The sequence below is a fragment of the Bubalus kerabau genome, chromosome 8 (assembly GCF_029407905.1).
Source record: "Bubalus kerabau isolate K-KA32 ecotype Philippines breed swamp buffalo chromosome 8, PCC_UOA_SB_1v2, whole genome shotgun sequence".
NCBI classification, from domain to species: Eukaryota; Metazoa; Chordata; class Mammalia; order Artiodactyla; family Bovidae; genus Bubalus; species Bubalus kerabau.
In genome coordinates, this window is record NC_073631.1 from 121,528,907 (window position 1) to 121,545,781 (window position 16,875).

Consider the following 16,875-nt stretch of genomic DNA (forward strand, 5'->3'; position numbering starts at 1 on the left):
GGGGGTCACCGTGGGCCGTCGGCCGACCTCCTGCCCGACCTCAGGCTGCGGGGCTGATGTCAGTGAGTCTCACGACCCCATCATCCTTCTGCGTGCCCGGGTGGGAGGCTTCTTCAGCGTCCCTGAAAGTAGGTGGATTTAGCTTGACCACAAAGCAGCGATCATAGCAGATTTTTCTAATGCCCTTTCTGGTCGCTAGGTAAGGGTTCCAAGCAAGGTAGCTGTCAGTATGCACAAAAGAAAATCAGAATCATGGCCCATGTGAAATCACCATGCCTCAGACTTAATCGAGAAAGTGTACCTGATTTGCGCTCAGGAGTAGGACACCAGTAAAGGCAGCATGTGAGCAAGGACCTTAAAATACCGAGTCTCTTGATGACTCAGAGGTTGACGCGGGTGGAGTGAGCCCCTTCTGTGGCCCAGCGCGGCGGGCTGGAGCTGCCCCGGGGCGGCCCCCTTCCCTGGCGGGCGGGATGGCCGCTGGAGGGGGGCAGAAACGGGGAGGAGGCGGCCGTGGATGGGGAATCTGGGGCTCACCCCGCAGGACAGGCGCGGAGGACGTCTGCGGCAGGGGCGCGGCCTGGGCGGCTACAGGCGCCCCAGTGAAAACCTCCGAGTTCTCTGCCACCTGGGCCTTTCACAAGCGTCCCCATTTTACAGAAGAAACAGCAGATCGGCTAAAACTCCGGATAAGGGACTCGATAGAAAGGACACATGCCGCCCTCACTGTTTCCTGGACAGTGAGCCTCTACCCCGAACGTCTCAGGGAGCACCAGGCTCACCTCCTTAGTAGCTCCCAGCTCCACCGAGTCTACCGTCCTCTCCAGAGAGCCTTGGCCCTTCCCCGCAGGGAGCCCCTGTGCTCACCACCCCCAGCCTGGATGGGGCCGCTGTCACTTCCTCCACAGGCCGCTGTCTCACCTCCACCGGAGACTGCGATCCCACGTATCGTGGTTCATTCTGAGCCAGTAAGCGACTGTCTACCATGTTGGTTTTTCCTCTTCCTCTTATGTCCCTTTCATGCTTTTCTGCATTCTTAGTCTGACAGTGAGGCTTATTCTCTCTGCTCCTCTTAATAATTTATAAGATATAATAATAATTATTATATATAATTATTACATAAATATATGTGGGCTCTCAAATCAGAAATTATCATTTCCGCTTGGAAAAATTTAATGACAGACTCAATAGTCATTTTACCTTCTGTGTATAATTTTTTTATTTTCATGCATCAGTTTAAGATAACTTTTGAAAGCATAGACCACCCATTGCATTCACACGGAGCAGAGTCGAGCGGCTCAGCCGGCTGCACACACACACCCCATACTTCATGTCACTCTTCACCAGAAGCATTTTAACTTAGTGAAGTTATACTCCTACTTTGTTGCACAAATAGGCATAATTGCCTCTTTAAATTTATGAAATCTAGAATCCCCGGCTCTCTCTGGTAGTTTCCTAAATCTTGTCCACAATATTTTCACACCTCACCCCAGCCCACTTATCCCGTTTGGCCATGAACAATAGACATCTGTAAACCCAAACCTCATTTTCAATAAGTGAAGACTGAATTTACATCAGGTAGCAGATTGGCAGAAGTATACATTCCTGTCCCTGCTCCTGGTGGCTCCTGGAGGCCTTGGATACTTAAATGCCTTCCTAGGTGGAGCCCAGAGACTGTCCTTTATGATACAGACCACTTCTTATCATTTATTGAATGACTCTTGTGATTTGATAACTTTTCCTTCCTCTTCCAACTTGATGGACTCACTTGTTGAGCTATAAGTATGATCTTGTTGTTCAGTCGCAATCGTGTCTGACTCTTTGTGACCCCATGGACTGCAGTACGCCAGGCCTCTCTGTCCATCACCATCTTCCGGAGCCTGCTCAGACTCATGTCCACGGAGTCAGTGATGCCATCCAACCATCGCATCTTGTGTCGTCCCCTTCTCCTCCCGCCTTCAGTCTTTCTCAGAATCGGGACTTTTCCAATGAAGAGTCACCTTTTCCTAGGGATTATGTAGGAAATGTTAATATACAACATTAAGTGCCAGCATGCTTGTGTGGAATCTGAGAGATGATTAAACTAAGTCACTGAGTTTCGTATCACCCAGGAGTCTATAGATACACCCAGACTACACAGATGTACACAGATAACAGTCTGAGAACCATATCAGTAAATTACTGTGAGCTGCTGGGTGAAAGATTGTTGGGGAACTGCATTTTTCACACACAGTCTCAAAGGAACCACCCCAGAGATGAGTCAGAATCTATCAAGAGGAGAAGTGCATACACTGGAAAAGTCCAGTAATCCTCTTCTCAGCCCAGGGGCCACGATGCCAGTCACTGCAGAGTGACCCCTGAGCCCCTCGTGTGCACGTGGAGCACTGGGACAGAGCTTCGCCTTTGCACTTACACCCCTGAGCCCAGCCACAGGGACCCCTGTAAGCAGGTGGACCCGAAATGAGAAATACTCTGTGAAACAGCTGACTTCAACAGAACAGTGTCATAAAGAAAAAAAGAGGAATGTTCTGGAACAAAGATAGTTGAGAGATAGAACATTTAAATGTAATGAAAAGTCTTTGACCGGATCCTGGGTCAACAGTAAACATGAAAGGAACGTGAAAACCAAGCAACCGTGACAATGCCAGAGGAGCTCACTGCCCTTCCCAGTGACGGAGTCCAGAGACATGGAGGTCTGGGATGTTCATGGAAAAGAGCTCAAGTGTCTTGAGGAAGCTCAGTGAGCTACCAGAAACACAGAAAACCATTCCACAGTCTCAGGAACACAGCATGGAAACAAAGTGAGAAATGCAACCGAGTGATAGAAAAATTAAAAGGAACCAAGAAAATCCTGAAGTATACAATGAATGAAATGAAAAAAAAAAACAACACTTTAATAGAAGGCCTAAACATTAGAATGGTTCAAACAGAAGAGTGTGAGTTAGAAGACAGAACTTCTGAAATTATTCAGTAAGGGGAGAACAAAGAGAAGAGTGACGAAAGCATGTGTGATCCTTGGAGTACGTTAGAAGGAACAGTGTGTAAATTATTAGAGCCCAGAAGAAGAGAGGGCGAGGAGGCAGATAGTATATAAAGAAACAGTGGCTGAGAACTTCCCAGATGGGGGAGAGATTTAGACATCCAAGTTGGTAAACCTCATAGGTCACCAAACAAATGCAATTTAACGTTCTCCTAGACACATTATAATAACTGTCAAAAATCAAAGACAGCATCTTAAAAGCAGCAAGAGAAAATAAGCTTATAACTAACTTAAGAAAATGCCCACAAGCTATCGGTGGGTCTCATCAGACTCACAGGCCAGAAGGCGATATATTCAAGGTGCTAAAAAGAAAAAAAAAACTGCCGAGCAAGAATCCTCTGCTAGCAAAGATGTCCTTCAGAAATGAAGGACAGGCAGCAAAGCCTGCCCCAAACAGATGGGAGCTGGGGGCCTTCATCTCTAGACCCACCTCCCGAGAACCTTGAGTTTTTCAGGCTGAATGCTGATTTCAGGAAGGACTCTGTGGCCCGTGGACTGCAGCCACCAGGCTCCCCTGTCCATGGGCTTGCCCAGGCCAGAATACTGGAGCAGGCTGCCCTTTCCTCCTCCAGGTGATCATCCTGACTCAGAGATCGAACCCTTGCCTCTTGTGTCTCCTGCATTGGCGGAGTATTCTTTACTAACTTGGGAAATCCAGTTAGTAACATGGGAACAAACAAAAGAAAGCACACTGTCAAATTAATACTCTTAATACTGTGATATTGTGCGATACTGCTCCCTTATAAAGGTTAAAGGACAAAGCATTAAAAATAACCATAGCTACAGTAATTCCTCGGTGAGGATATTTGTCAGTACTATAAAAAGATGTCAATTGTGACATCACAAACACACAAGGGGGAAGTAAAAGGGTGGAGCGTGTGCAGTCAGTTATCAGTGCATCTGTGCGATGCTTCACGGAAGCCTCGTGGCAGCCACACAGCAGAACCCTACCGTAGACACGCTGAGTTAAGGAGAAAGCAAGAGAGCACTCCACTCTGCAAGACCTTCAGTCCACAAAGGACCAGCGAGGGAGGAAGAGAGGAAGACAGGGACTAGGGTCAGACAGGAGGCAGTAGGGGGCGTCCGGAAGTCCTTACCTCGCAGTGATGACTCTCAATATGAATGAATGAATTTGTCCAATCAAAAGGCATAGAATGAGCAGATGCATTAAAAAGCAAAACTGCCTACAGAGAGACTTGCTCCACCAGTAAGGGCACAAATAGGTTCACGTTGAAGGGACAGAAAAAGATATTCCATGCAGGTAGAAACCAAGAGAGGGGGGGTAGCTGTGCTTCTGTAAGATAAAACAGACGTTAAAGCTGCAGCGGACAGAGAAGACCATTGTATACTGATGAAGTAGTTAATCCAGACAGAGGATGTGACCAAAACTAACCCAAAATGGGTGAAAGACTTAAAGCCTGAAACCACAAAACTCTTAGAAAAAAGCACAGGGGGAATCTTGGCACTGATCTTGGCCATGATATTTTTGGAGACAACACCAAAAGCACAGCCAACAAAAGCTAAAATTAATAAATGGCCCACCGGAAACCATCAGAACATCGCTACATCAGCTATACGCCAACACAAATAAAGCGTTTAATTAAAAACCTAATTGAGGGGAAAGGAGGGAAGACAGAAGAGAAGTTAGGGATGGAAGCCAGATTTCTCCGAAAGTGTTCAGTTTGTGTTTTTATTGATTAAATGTTCTTAATAACTAAAAAGTAATAAATAAACTACATCAAAATAAATAGCTTCTGCACGTCACTGGAAACAGTCTACAGAATGAAAAGAGACAACCTAAAGAATGGGAGAAAATATCTGCAAATCATAAATCTCATAAGGGGGTTGTATTCAAAATATATAAAGAACTCATACAACTCAACAGACAAAAAAACCCAACCATCTGGTTTTTTTTTTAATGGGCAGAGGCGGTGCCTAGGCACTCTTCTGAAGAAGACACACACACAGGCAACAGATGCATGAAAAAGGTGTTCAGCCTCAGGAATCATCAGGGAAATGCAAATCAACACCAGGGTGATACCACCTCCCGCCTGTTAGAATGACTAATGAAAAGGTGAGAAAGAACAAATGTTGGTGAGGACGTGGAGGAAAGGGAACCTCTGGGCGCTGCTGGTGGGAATGTAAATAGCTACGGCCTCCATGGAGACGGCAGGGAGGTACTAAAGCTTGAGTAAAAGCGGGACTACCGTACCACCCAGCAGTTCCAGCCCTGCGCATCTGACCATCTAAGGGAGAAATCAAGAGCTCAGAGGGACTTCTGCACTCCCACGTTGATGGCAGCGTTATGCACGTCGGCCATGACCCAGAAGCAGCCTGAATGTCAACAGATGAATGGCCGAGGAAGACGTGGCGCACTTACGGTGGAAGGCAGCCCTGAGAAAGAAAGCAAGGCTACCATTTGCACCAACACACTTGAACCTTGAGGACATTATGTTAAGTGGCATAAATCAGACAGAGAAATATGATGCAATTCCACTTGTGTGTGAAACCCGCGAAAGTCCAACTGACAGAAACAGAGCAGAACGGTGGTGGCCAGGGCCACGGGAGAGGGGCGGGCAAGGGGAGACGCCAGTCGGAGGGCAGCGTCGGCTGTGAGATGCCCTGTGCTCAGCCTGGCGGTGGCCATCAACAACACTGTATCAGATGCTTGAAAGCTGCCAGGAACGTGGATCGGAATTCCTCACCACAGACAGGAAATGGTGTTAACTCACCCTTCAGTACCTAAGAGACTCGGGCTTGACCCCTGGAGTGAGACGACCCCCTGTTGGAGGGCACAGCAGCACGCTCCAGTATTCTCACCTGGAGCCTCCCGAGGACAGCGGAGCCTGGGATGGCTGTGGGCTACGGTCCACGGGGTCCCAGAGGGTCGGCTTAGCGTGCACGCACCCTCCTGAGGTGATTGCTTCCCAACATGTAAGTGCATTGAGTCATCACATTGTACCGGAAACTCACACCACGGTATACATCAGTTCTGTCCCAACAAGGTTGTAATGAGGTAGCACATCCTTGCTAAATATTAAAATATATATAAAACTTTGGTAACTGAGATTCTTGTGAAACGACAGACGGACAGGTGAAGAACCAGTAGAAAATCACCCACCTCAGTGTCCAGAGATTCTAAATCTACAGTCAGGAGACACAGCAGATCAGTGAAGAAAAAGACCTATTGAAAAGAACGGTTAATTTCGGCATTCATGCGAAGGAGAAAAACAGACGTTACTTCATACCTTATCCTCAGAAGAGTTCCGTATTAATTACACTAATACTTTCCAAGAGAATATATAAAATTACTAGAAGGCAACAGATGACGCACCGGGCCCTGAGCTGTGCCCGCCCAGGGCCCAGGGCAGCGTGGTGACCCGTGTGCGCTGGGAGCTTAGAAGACCCTCCTGACGTTGCCGCTGGAGCCAGGGGTCAGCGGCCGCCACCGTGCCGAGCTGCTCAGCAGGAAAGCACCAACCTGCTGATGGCCAACAGGGTGAAATGATCGTCTTCACCTGAGTTTTTAGTAACAACGGAGCATTGGCTTATGTTAATACACAGATTGAAATACACATGTTATTCAGGGGTTTGGGGTATTTTCATGTGCTTTTTAAAAGATGTGATCCTGTGAATAGAATAAGTATCTCTCGGTGCAATACCATAACAACCTAATAAGAGAGATATTAGACACGAAACAACCGTGAGCTCTGAGTTAGTGAAGAAAGAAGTCATCTTCCAGAGGTGCCTTTAGAAAAAAGACTTTCATCTCAGTTCAAAAGGATACCCTATTTTATTAAAGATAATTCAATGGCATTTTTCTAATGATGGAGACTCTTGAGAGTCCCTTGGACTGCAAGGAGATCCAACCAGTCAATCCTAAAGGATTTCAACTCTGAATATTCATTGGAGGGACTGATGCTGAAGCTGAAGCTCCAATACTTTGGCCACCTGATATAAAGAGCTGACTTACTGGGAAAGACCCCGATGCTGGGAAAGACTGAAGGCAGGAAGAGAAGGGGGCAACAGAGGATAAGTTGGTTAGATGGCATCACTGACTCAATGGACATGCGTTTGAGCAAACTCCAAGAGATGGTGAAGGACACGGAAGCCTGGCATGCTGCAGCCCCTGGGGTCACAAAGAGTTGGAAATGACTGAGTGGCTGAACAGCAATGATGGAAACAGAATTTTATTATTTTCATCAAGAAACAAACATGCATTTCAGTTTTAAAAGTTTGAGCTGATTGTTTTCCTTTAAATGCCTATAAAAATACTTTAACTTGAGCTTGTCAGTATAATGAGCCTTTCAAATCTAGAAATCACAGGTTAAGAGATTTAAAATAAAAGTGTAACTCTTGGCCCTGTCTTCATCTTGACAGTTTTTCAGAACCAGATGTGTGTCCCAAACAGAGCCCAGCTTCAGAGGCATTGGGGTCTGCAGGTTCCCTAGTGATAGATCCAGTAAAAGATAAACCCCAAAGCCGCGGCGAGCAAGGGGTTCATCAAGGCCCCAGTGGGCGGGAGACCAGCCCTGTGACAGGGACATTCCAGGAGCGCCAGGCGCCTGCACGGGCCTGCCTTTGGCTCTGCCTTCTGACACCCGCGTGTTCACCCCATCACCCTCCTTGCACAGAACTGTAGATCAGTGCGCCGTTAGGGACCCAGTGTCTGAATTTCAGAAATCTGAGAGTTTACAGAGCAAAATGTGCAGTAGCTACAGTTTGAAATATGGTACGTTTATCACTCTCTGTGGAACCAGGGGTCCTTTAAACTGGCGGTGACTTGTGCAACCAGAAGCCGCATTTCTAAGCTGTATCTCCATACTGACCACGGGCGAGAGTCAATGTAAAATCATCTTATATTTAGTCTAAAAAACTGAAATTGCCAGTAACTAGAAGGAAGAAACCGCATGACCCACTCACTTCACTGCCCAAGGCCGACAGATGGGTGCATTTCGGCCCGGCCGCCTCTGTGGGCTCGTGAAGTCGGGGCACTGCAGCGGGGTCCCCTCTCCTCGCAGCCCCTGCAGCTCCGTACCTCAGGGGTCTCCCGCTGTCCAGAGTCTGCTGGTGATCAAAGAGAAACCACGCCTCCAGCAGACTCATTACCAACTTTCAAAAACTGTCCATTGGGCCGAGTAAGAGTTAAACCCAAGCATCTCATGGAGGCCCTCAGAATCATCTGGTAAGACTGAAGGGCTGTTTCAACAGCAGGAAAGCTGCAAGTACCTGACCACACTGAATTGTTCAGCTCTAGAAGTTCCACTCCACTGAATTCCCTTTTTTTTTTCCTTGTCTGGCAGATAGGTGAAAACGTCTCGCCATACCTGGGGACCACTGGCCTGGTTCCCTTCAGGGAAAAGAAGGCTAATCCACAGAAAGGAAAGGCAAAGCGCGGGTGAGACTGTGATATTTTTAGGCACCACACATGAGGAAGTGCTCCTTTCCTTTAAAGTTTCAAGACCTCACCAAGATGGATATGTCTTTAATACTCGAGATTAGATTAGCTCCGGCCATTCTATTTTTATAAATCAATTCGTCTTTCTTGTAAAAGAACCCTGGCCTTGCGTGCTCGCCCTTCTGTCTCAGGGCGATTAATACGGAGAATTGATGAGGACTTCCGCGGCCCCAGCTGCCGTGCGTCTGCTGGGTGTCAGCAGTCCCGCAGAAGGCAGAGGTCATCTGTCCACAGTCACGCTCCCCCAGCCCTGGCACATTCCCGACGAGACGGAGCAGGGCGGGCTGAAGCTGCGCCGCACCGGAGGTCGCCCAGACACCAGGCGGGGCGCGCTAAGCGCGGAAGGGGGTCGCCTGCTGAGCCCGCGCCGCGGGGAAGCGTGCGGAGCGACCCGCGTTCGCGGCGCCCGCGCGCGCAGGGCCGGCCGTCCGCGGGGCACCGCGGGCCGGGCGCGCTCCCGCGCCGACGGCTGAACCCAGATCAAAGCCGCCCGGGGAGGTCACGAGAGCCGCCGCGCTCGCGCCTGTCGCAGTGTGTACAGAACGCCCGAGTGTCGCCCAGAATGCATGGTCGGTCCTCGAGTGCCTTTGATCCTTATCTGGGAGTTCTGCTAGCATATGTCATATAATTGAGGTATGGCCTTTTATTGCGGCAATTAAAACTTTTCAAATGCATTATATTATCTCCACCCGAGCTAAAAGTCGGGGCCATTGTTTAGAAAGCGAGGTGAGGGGTCTGTCAGATGCTGCGGTTGACTTTAGGGACGGCCGCTCCCAGCCCCGCCCTGGGAGGGTGCTCCAACTTTTTTTTTTCATTCCATCTCACCAAACAGCATAATGGTCTTCACGTTTGCTCAGCCCTTTTGACTTCCTTTATCACATAGAGATGGCAAACATTCTGTTGCTAACTTGAAGTGGCTCCAAGCAGCAAGACGGGAGGACATGAAACCAGTAAACGCTTATCAGCGGATTCACTGATACGCTGTAAATTCCAGGCGTTTCGCTTTGCTTTTGAGGGCGGCCGTAAGTCAACACATTAGTAAGCAATTGCTGACATCAAGATGGATGCTCAGAGGGGCCCCTGGGCAGGCAGAGTTCACCTGGGCACTCCTGGGAGCGGGTCTTCTTTTCTCTTCCCCGGGATGTACTTGTAAATGACCAGTGATTGCTCTACATATCAGTTACCTGAATCCGTAACTGCTTAATTTATCAAATATATGAAATGTGAGGCTTAGAAAGAGCAATAGAAGATACTCATTTTTAATGGAAAATGTTATGTACTTTGTATGCTTCTGTAGAATTAGTATTAACCACTAGTTTGAAAACTAGAAGCCGATCATCCTTGTGTGTGTGTTTTCCAACCACTAAAGGCCTCTGACGCACGTGACAGGGCTTAACAGGAGCAGAAGGATGCTGCTCAGGCAGGACTCGGGCCTGTAAGAAATGTTTAGTAACAGCTACGCTTCTGACGTGGCCCTGACCCGGCCACAGCATAGTCAGTGCCCATTTGCTAATCTAACTTTTTTTAGGATATTATTCTTGCTAACTTTTCAATACTTAAAGCGCAGGAGTGAAGACAGTCCCGCCGGCTCACTTCTAGAACTGCGCAAGTGCGCACAGAAGGCTTTTCCGCGTGTTTATCAACAAGCTGGGGCCAGTGTTACAGGCCAAATACTGAGGCTTCATGGAGCCTCAGCACTGGAAGTTTGTTCAGAATCTTCCCACACAGACAGTGTCCTCTTCTCAACCCCACGAGGAGACCGCAGGGCACTCCTGCAGAATGTGTACCGGGGGTGGGGGGAGCGGGGCGTGTGGGCCTTCATTCCTCACCTGTTGCAAATTTCAAGGCGACGTTTTTGTTGAATGCCAAGGGCCTCCCCAAGGTGAAGCGGAGGAGCCAAGAGATAAGAAATACACACAGGAAGAAGGAAGGAGCCCTGGCGGTGACAAGTGTCAGCGGAAGGAGCCAAGAGAGCCCTCTGGGCGGCCAGGCAGAGCGCTAGCCTGGCCGGAGAAGCGAGGCGGGGAGCGGGTGGAGGGAGCGGGGCGGCCGGGGCAGAGCCCAGCAGGAAGGCTTGAGGAGAGGCTGCCAAGAGGCCTGAGGAGGGGAGCCGGGGTCAGAGCCGGCCCACCCTCCCACCTTTCTTCTGAGCCGAGTGCCCAGCTAGTCAAGGAACAACGTGGTCCCTCTCCCTGCTGGGCCACAACCGGCTCCTCCAGGCCGTCTGTGCTCTCACCCATCACCTGCAAAAGCTAACCGGCAGGGTGAGGGCACAGTGCTTCAGCTTAGGTTAAATAACCTGCATTTTTCCAATTTTTTTTAAAATTTTATTTTTTATTGAAGGATAATTGCCTCACTGAATTTTGCTGTTTTCTGTCAAACATCAACTTGAATCAGTCATAGGTATACACATCTCCTCCCTTTTGAACCTCTCTCCAGTCTCCTGCCCCATCCCACCCCTCTAGGTTGATTCCGAGCCCCTGTTTGAGTTTCCTGAGCCATACAGCAAATTCCCGTTGGCTCTCTATGTTACATATTGTAGTGTAAGTTTCCATGTTACTCTCTCCATACATCTCACCCTCTCCTCCCCTCTCCCCAGGTCCGCAAGTCTGTTCTCTGTGTCTGTTTCTCCATTCAGTTCAGTTCAGTTCAGTTGCTCAGTCGTGTCCGACTCTTTGCAACCCCATGAATTGCAGCACGCCAGGCCTCCCTGTCCATCACCATTGCTGCTGCCAAGTCGCGTCAGTCGTGTCTGACCCTGTGCGACCCCATAGACGGCAGCCCACCAGGCTCCCCCGTCCCTGGGATTCTCCAGGCGAGAGCACTGGAGTGGGTTGCCATTTCCTTCTCCAATGCATGAGAGTGAAAAGTGAAAGTGAAGTCGCTCAGTCGTGTCCGACTCTCAGCACCCCATGGACGGCAGCCCACCAGGCTCCCCCGTCCCTGGGATCCTCCAGGCGAGAGCGCTGGAGTGGGTTGCCATTTCCTTCTCCAATGCATGAGAGTGAAAAGTGAAAGTGAAGTCGCTCAGTCGTGTCCGACTCTCAGCGCCCCATGGACGGCAGCCCACCAGGCTCCCCCGTCCCTGGGATCCTCCAGGCAAGAGCACTGGAGTGGGGCGCCATCGCCTTCTGTGGTCCATCACCATTGCTGCCCTGTAAATAAAGTCTTCAGCACCATTTTTCTAGATTCTGTATATGTGCATTAGAATATGATATGTATCTTTCTCTTTCTGAGTTAACTTCATTCTGAATAATAGGTTCTAGTGACTTAGCAGCAGCAGCAGCAGATTCATCCACCTCATTAGAGCTGACTCAAATGTGTTCCTTTTTATGGCCGAGTAATATTCCGTTGTGTATATGTACCTCAGCCTATCCACTCATCTGTCGATGGACATCAAGTGCTTCCATGTCCTGGCCGTTGTAAACAGTGCTACACTGAACAGTGGGTACATGTGTCTCTCTCAGTTTTGCTTTCCTCAGGGTATATGCCCAGGAGTGGGATTGCTGGGTCATATGGTGGTTTTATTCCTAGCTTTTTAAGGAATCTCCATACCGTATTCCATAGTGGCTGTATCAATTTACATTCCCACCAACAGTGCAAGAGTGTTCCCTTTTCTCCACACCCTCTCCAGCATTTATTGTTTATAGACTTTTTTTGACGATGGCCATCCTGACCAGTGTGAGGTGACATCTCATTGTGGTTTTGATTGCATTTCTCTAATAATGATCTATCCTGACCAGTGTGAGGTGACATCTCGTTGTGGTTTGGTTGCATCTCTCTAATAATGAGCAATGTTGGGCATCTTTTCATGTGTCTGTTAGCTATCTGTATGTCTTGTTTGGAGAAATGTCTGTTCAGGTCTTTTCCCCACTTTTTGATTGGGTTGTTTGTTTTTCTGGTATACAAGCTGCTTATATATTTTGGAAATTCATCTTTTGTCAGTTGTTTCATTTGCTATTATTTTCTCCCGTTCTGAGGGTTGTCTTTTCACCTTGATTATAGTTTCCTTTGCTGTGCAAAAGCTTTTAAGTTTAATCAGGTCCCAGTTGTTTCAGTTCAGTTCACTCAGTCGTGTCTGACGCTTTGCGACCCCATGGACTGCAGCACGCCAGGCCTCCCTGTCCATCACCAACTGCTGGAGTCCTTCAAACCCATGCCATTGAGTCGGTGATGCCATCCAACCATCTCATCCTCTGTCATCCCCTTCCTTCTCCTCCTGCCCTCAATCTTTCCCAGCATCGGGGTCTTCTGAAATGAGTCAGCTCTTCGCATCAGGTGAACACCCAGGACCGACCTCCTTTAGGAGGGACTGGTTGGATCTCCAGTTGTTTACCTTTGTTTTTATTTCCATTACTCTAGGAGGTGGGTCATAGAGCATCTCACTCTGATTTATGTCATCAAGTGTTCTGCCTATGTTTTCCTCTAAGAGTTTTATAGTTTCTGGTCTTTAATACATTTTGAGTTTTCTTTGTGTGTGGTGTTGGGAGGTGTTCTAATTTCACTCTTTTACATGTAGCTGTCTACTTTTCCCAGCACCGTTTATTGAAGAGGCTGTCTTTGCTCCATTGTATATTCTTGCCTCCTTTGTCAAAAATAAGGTACCCATAGGTGTATGGATGTATCTCTGGGCCTTCTATTTTGCTCATTGATCTGTATTTCTGTCTTTGTGCCAGGACCATACTGTGTTGATGACTGTAGCTCTGTAACATAATCTGAAATCAGGAAGGTTGAGTCCTCCAGCTCCATTCTTCTTTCTCAAGACTGCTTTGGCTATTCAGGGTCTTTTGTGTTTCCATATGAATTGTGAAATTTTTTGTTCTAGTTCTGTGAGAAATGCCATTGGTAATTTGATAGGGATTGCATTGAATCTGTGGATTGAGCTTGGTAGTATACTCATTTTCACAACATTGATTTTTCCTACCCAGGAACACGGAATATCTCTCCATCTGTTTATGTTGTCTTTGATTTCTTTTGTTACTGTCTTACAATTTTCTGTGTACAGTTCTTTTGTCTCCTTAGGTAAGTTTATTCCTAGATATTTAATTCTTTTTGTTGCAATGGTGAATGGGATTGATTCCTTAATTTCTCTTTCTGATTTTTCATTGTTAGTATACAGAAATGCAAAGGATTTCTGTGTATTGATTTTATATCCTGCAACTTTGCTAAATTCACTGATTAGCTCTAGTCAAATTTATTTTTTAACTGGAGGAAAACTGCTTTACAATGTCATGTTGGTTTCTGCCGTCCAACAATGCCAACAAGCTAGAATTATACAGAATGCTGTCTCTCGTGAGCCCCCCTCCCCCCACCCCACCTTCCGGGTGTCACAGAGTGCCAGGCAGGGCTCCCTGTGCTCAACGGCAGCCTCTCACCAACTCTCCATGTTAATCTGCATTTTAAGTCTCTGACGACCCCTGCAGATAAAGGGATGGCTGTTTTTCTCATTTGTGAAATGCTTCCCATTCAGGCTGAGGAAGGAAGTGTGCCCGTTAACAAGTGTGAGAGCGACGTCGGTGAGCCGTGCACCTGCATCCACGCTGACCCTGCCCTCCGCACCCAGAACTGGCTTCCAGCTGGGGGCCTGTGCCACAGACCCTGCGACACCGGGAGCATCCCCCGACCAGGCGCCTCCCCCCAGGCCCACGGCTACCTCTGGGTGCGTCCCGCCTTCCTGGAGGGGAGACACAACACGTCAGGTATTTTGTTGAAAACATGGATTTCCACCGGTTGTGTCCTGGAGAAAACCCTGGAGAGGTGAAGGGGTGGCAGCGACTCCGGCCGTCCCAGAGCTCCTGGCTGCATCCGCAGAACCGCCACGGCCGTTTTCTTCAGCGAGTACTTCTCTGGCGCCTCGCGTGGCCAGTGCACAGAGCGGCTCACAGACAGACACATGGACAGGGGGCACGCGGGGAGACAGCCCCACGCTGGCAGAGAGGATGGAGGCAGGCAGGGGGCACCGAGGGCGTCCTCACGGGGCCACTGGGACCTGTGTGCACAGCTGCTCCGGGCACACCAGCGCTGTGCATCTCAAGCCGCGAGTGCTCACACGACACAAGGACAGGTGTGGATTCTTGCCGTCCCCCTGGGCGTGTGCACAGCAAGAGGAACACACGTGTCGGCACGTGTGCGTGATAATATACACACATATGTAAGAAAATAGAAATGCCCGTGGCCTCCACACTTACTGTCACTCCCTGAGGTGACCCTTGAAAGCTCAGGAGGGTACCGCACACTTGAAGCTGGGTGGTCACATCTCAGGCAAGGGAAGGGAAAGTCGCTCAGTCATGTCTGACTCTTTCGGATCCCGTGGACTATACAGTCCATGGCATTCTCCAGGCCAGAATACTGGAGTGGGTAGCCCTTCCCTTCTCCAGTGGATCTTCCCAACCCAGGAATTGAACTGGGGTCTCCTGCATTGCAGGTGGATTCTTTACCAACTGAGCTATGAGGGAAGCCCCACATCTCAGGGAGTGACGACTGAATCAGTGTTAAACAACTTTGACTCCTAAACCTTAACTGGGCAGCTTCTAGGAGAGCAGTTCCCATTGCCAATGAGCATCAGTGCCCTTGCCCGGGGGGCTGTTAGAACACGGACAGCTGTCTCCGCCCGCAGTGCTGACCCAGGAGGGCTAGGGCGGCCTGGAATCAGCACTGCCCGCAGCTCCCCCGCGAGGCGGGTGCTCTGGTGCAGCGGCCTCCCCGAAAGAAGACTGCAGTCCCCCCGCCCCAGCGGTGGGACACCCTGGCGCTGCCATCTCTGAAGTCAGCACTTCTGCTGAGAACTAACGTGAGAGCGAACCTCGGCATCCCAGAGACTGTGTAAGGTCTGCACTGGCGCAGGCTAATTCTGGAGAAAGAAACCATCTTACCTCTCAGCTCTATTTGGGGAATCTCTCACGCTGCATGAAAAGCCAACTCAGAGAAAACCTGACTTATAAAACATTAATTGAGGCACCTGTGTATGCATTTCCAAGAAATTCTTCCTTTTATAAAGTATAGGGACCTCTTCTACTTTTAATAATAGAGATTATCAGGTATTTGAAAGGCTCAGGAACAGAGAAAATGAAGCCTTGCCAATTGGAGCCCATGAGCTTGGATCCAGCTGTCGGCTGGATAATTGTCAGCAAGAAACAGAACTGGACTCCAAAATGGAAAAGCATCTTCGTCCAGGCCTCAGACATGGCTGAGAAACCACTGCCAATAAGACCCCAAGACGGAGGTGCCTGGATTCAAACCCTGTGGGCCACCGGCCGCTTCACAGGCTGCCTTCCCCTGACAGCCGGCACCCGCTCTGTAAGCCCCAGGGACCAAGGCCGGGGAGGGTCAGTCCCCACAGCCCTGGCCCCATCCTGCCCAGGCTCGAGGCTTCTTGCGGGATGAAGGAGCTGGAAGGGGCCCCCGGGGCTGCGAAGGCACCTTCTGATGCAGGTGACCGACACAGACACTGCGTAAAAACACACGCACAGACATGCCGCACACACGTGGTGTCCCACAGACCGGAATACTTGCCACTGGGGACATCCTCTGGGCCCGTGGAGAATGTGTTCCGCGCACCACACACCTAAAGGACCACGAGGCCGAACTGAGTCCCGAAGAAGGAGGACATAGCTCCTGCTTTGCGTGAGCCGTCAGCCCCCAGTGCCGCGCAAGGCGTGGGCGAGGGGACGGCACGCCCGAGTGCGCGCGCCTCCCACGTGGCCTCGGCCCGCAGCGCATGGCCACGTGCGCCCTGCAAATGCCTGCGCTCCTCTCAGCGGCCCTGGTTTGCTCAGAGCTGTCCCCTCAGCAGACAACCACGATTCCCGTTACCTCGTTTGTCCTGAGAGCAGAGTGCTTTTCTAGATCTCTTTGTACCAAATGCAGACCTTTATAAAGAGGCCTGAGCCTGGGGGAACGTTAGACTCTGTATTTGAGGACAGTGCCTTCAAAGCAAAATGAAAGTTTGCGATAAACTGTGATAAGCCGCCTTCATATTTAGGCTAGCAGTGAAGTCAGGATTGTTAGGTAAGTCCTAAAACTGTGTTCTGTAGCATGGAGACACACGATGGTCCATAAACTGATTACCTCAGCTTATTTTTTTTAGCTCGTTAGGCAACAGGGGTGGGTTCAAAACGAGGAATTTAGAGCTCGGTGAGAAAGGCAGGACGAGTAACCAACTCAAAAGGAGATGGTCTTTCTCGTGGATTCTCTTTTTGGAAATGTTCACACTGAAAGGACGGTTCCTGACCTGCAGCTGCGAGGGACGATGCTGCGGAGCCAGGGCACATGCCGTGCCAGGCATCACTAACGACGGCCTGCCGTGGGCCCGGGGGTGGCACTGCCCAGGGGCGGGCCTGTGAGGCTCCAGGGGCGCTGCCAGCGCAAGATAACTGTG

The 16,875-nt window shown here is 49.5% G+C and overlaps 1 protein-coding gene across 1 annotated transcript in view; it reads left to right on the plus strand.

The window, feature by feature from the left end:
- Positions 1-16,875, plus strand: part of RNF32 (ring finger protein 32) — a 39,084-nt gene that overhangs the window by 20,775 nt on the left and 1,434 nt on the right. The gene's annotated exons all lie outside the window — the stretch shown is intronic.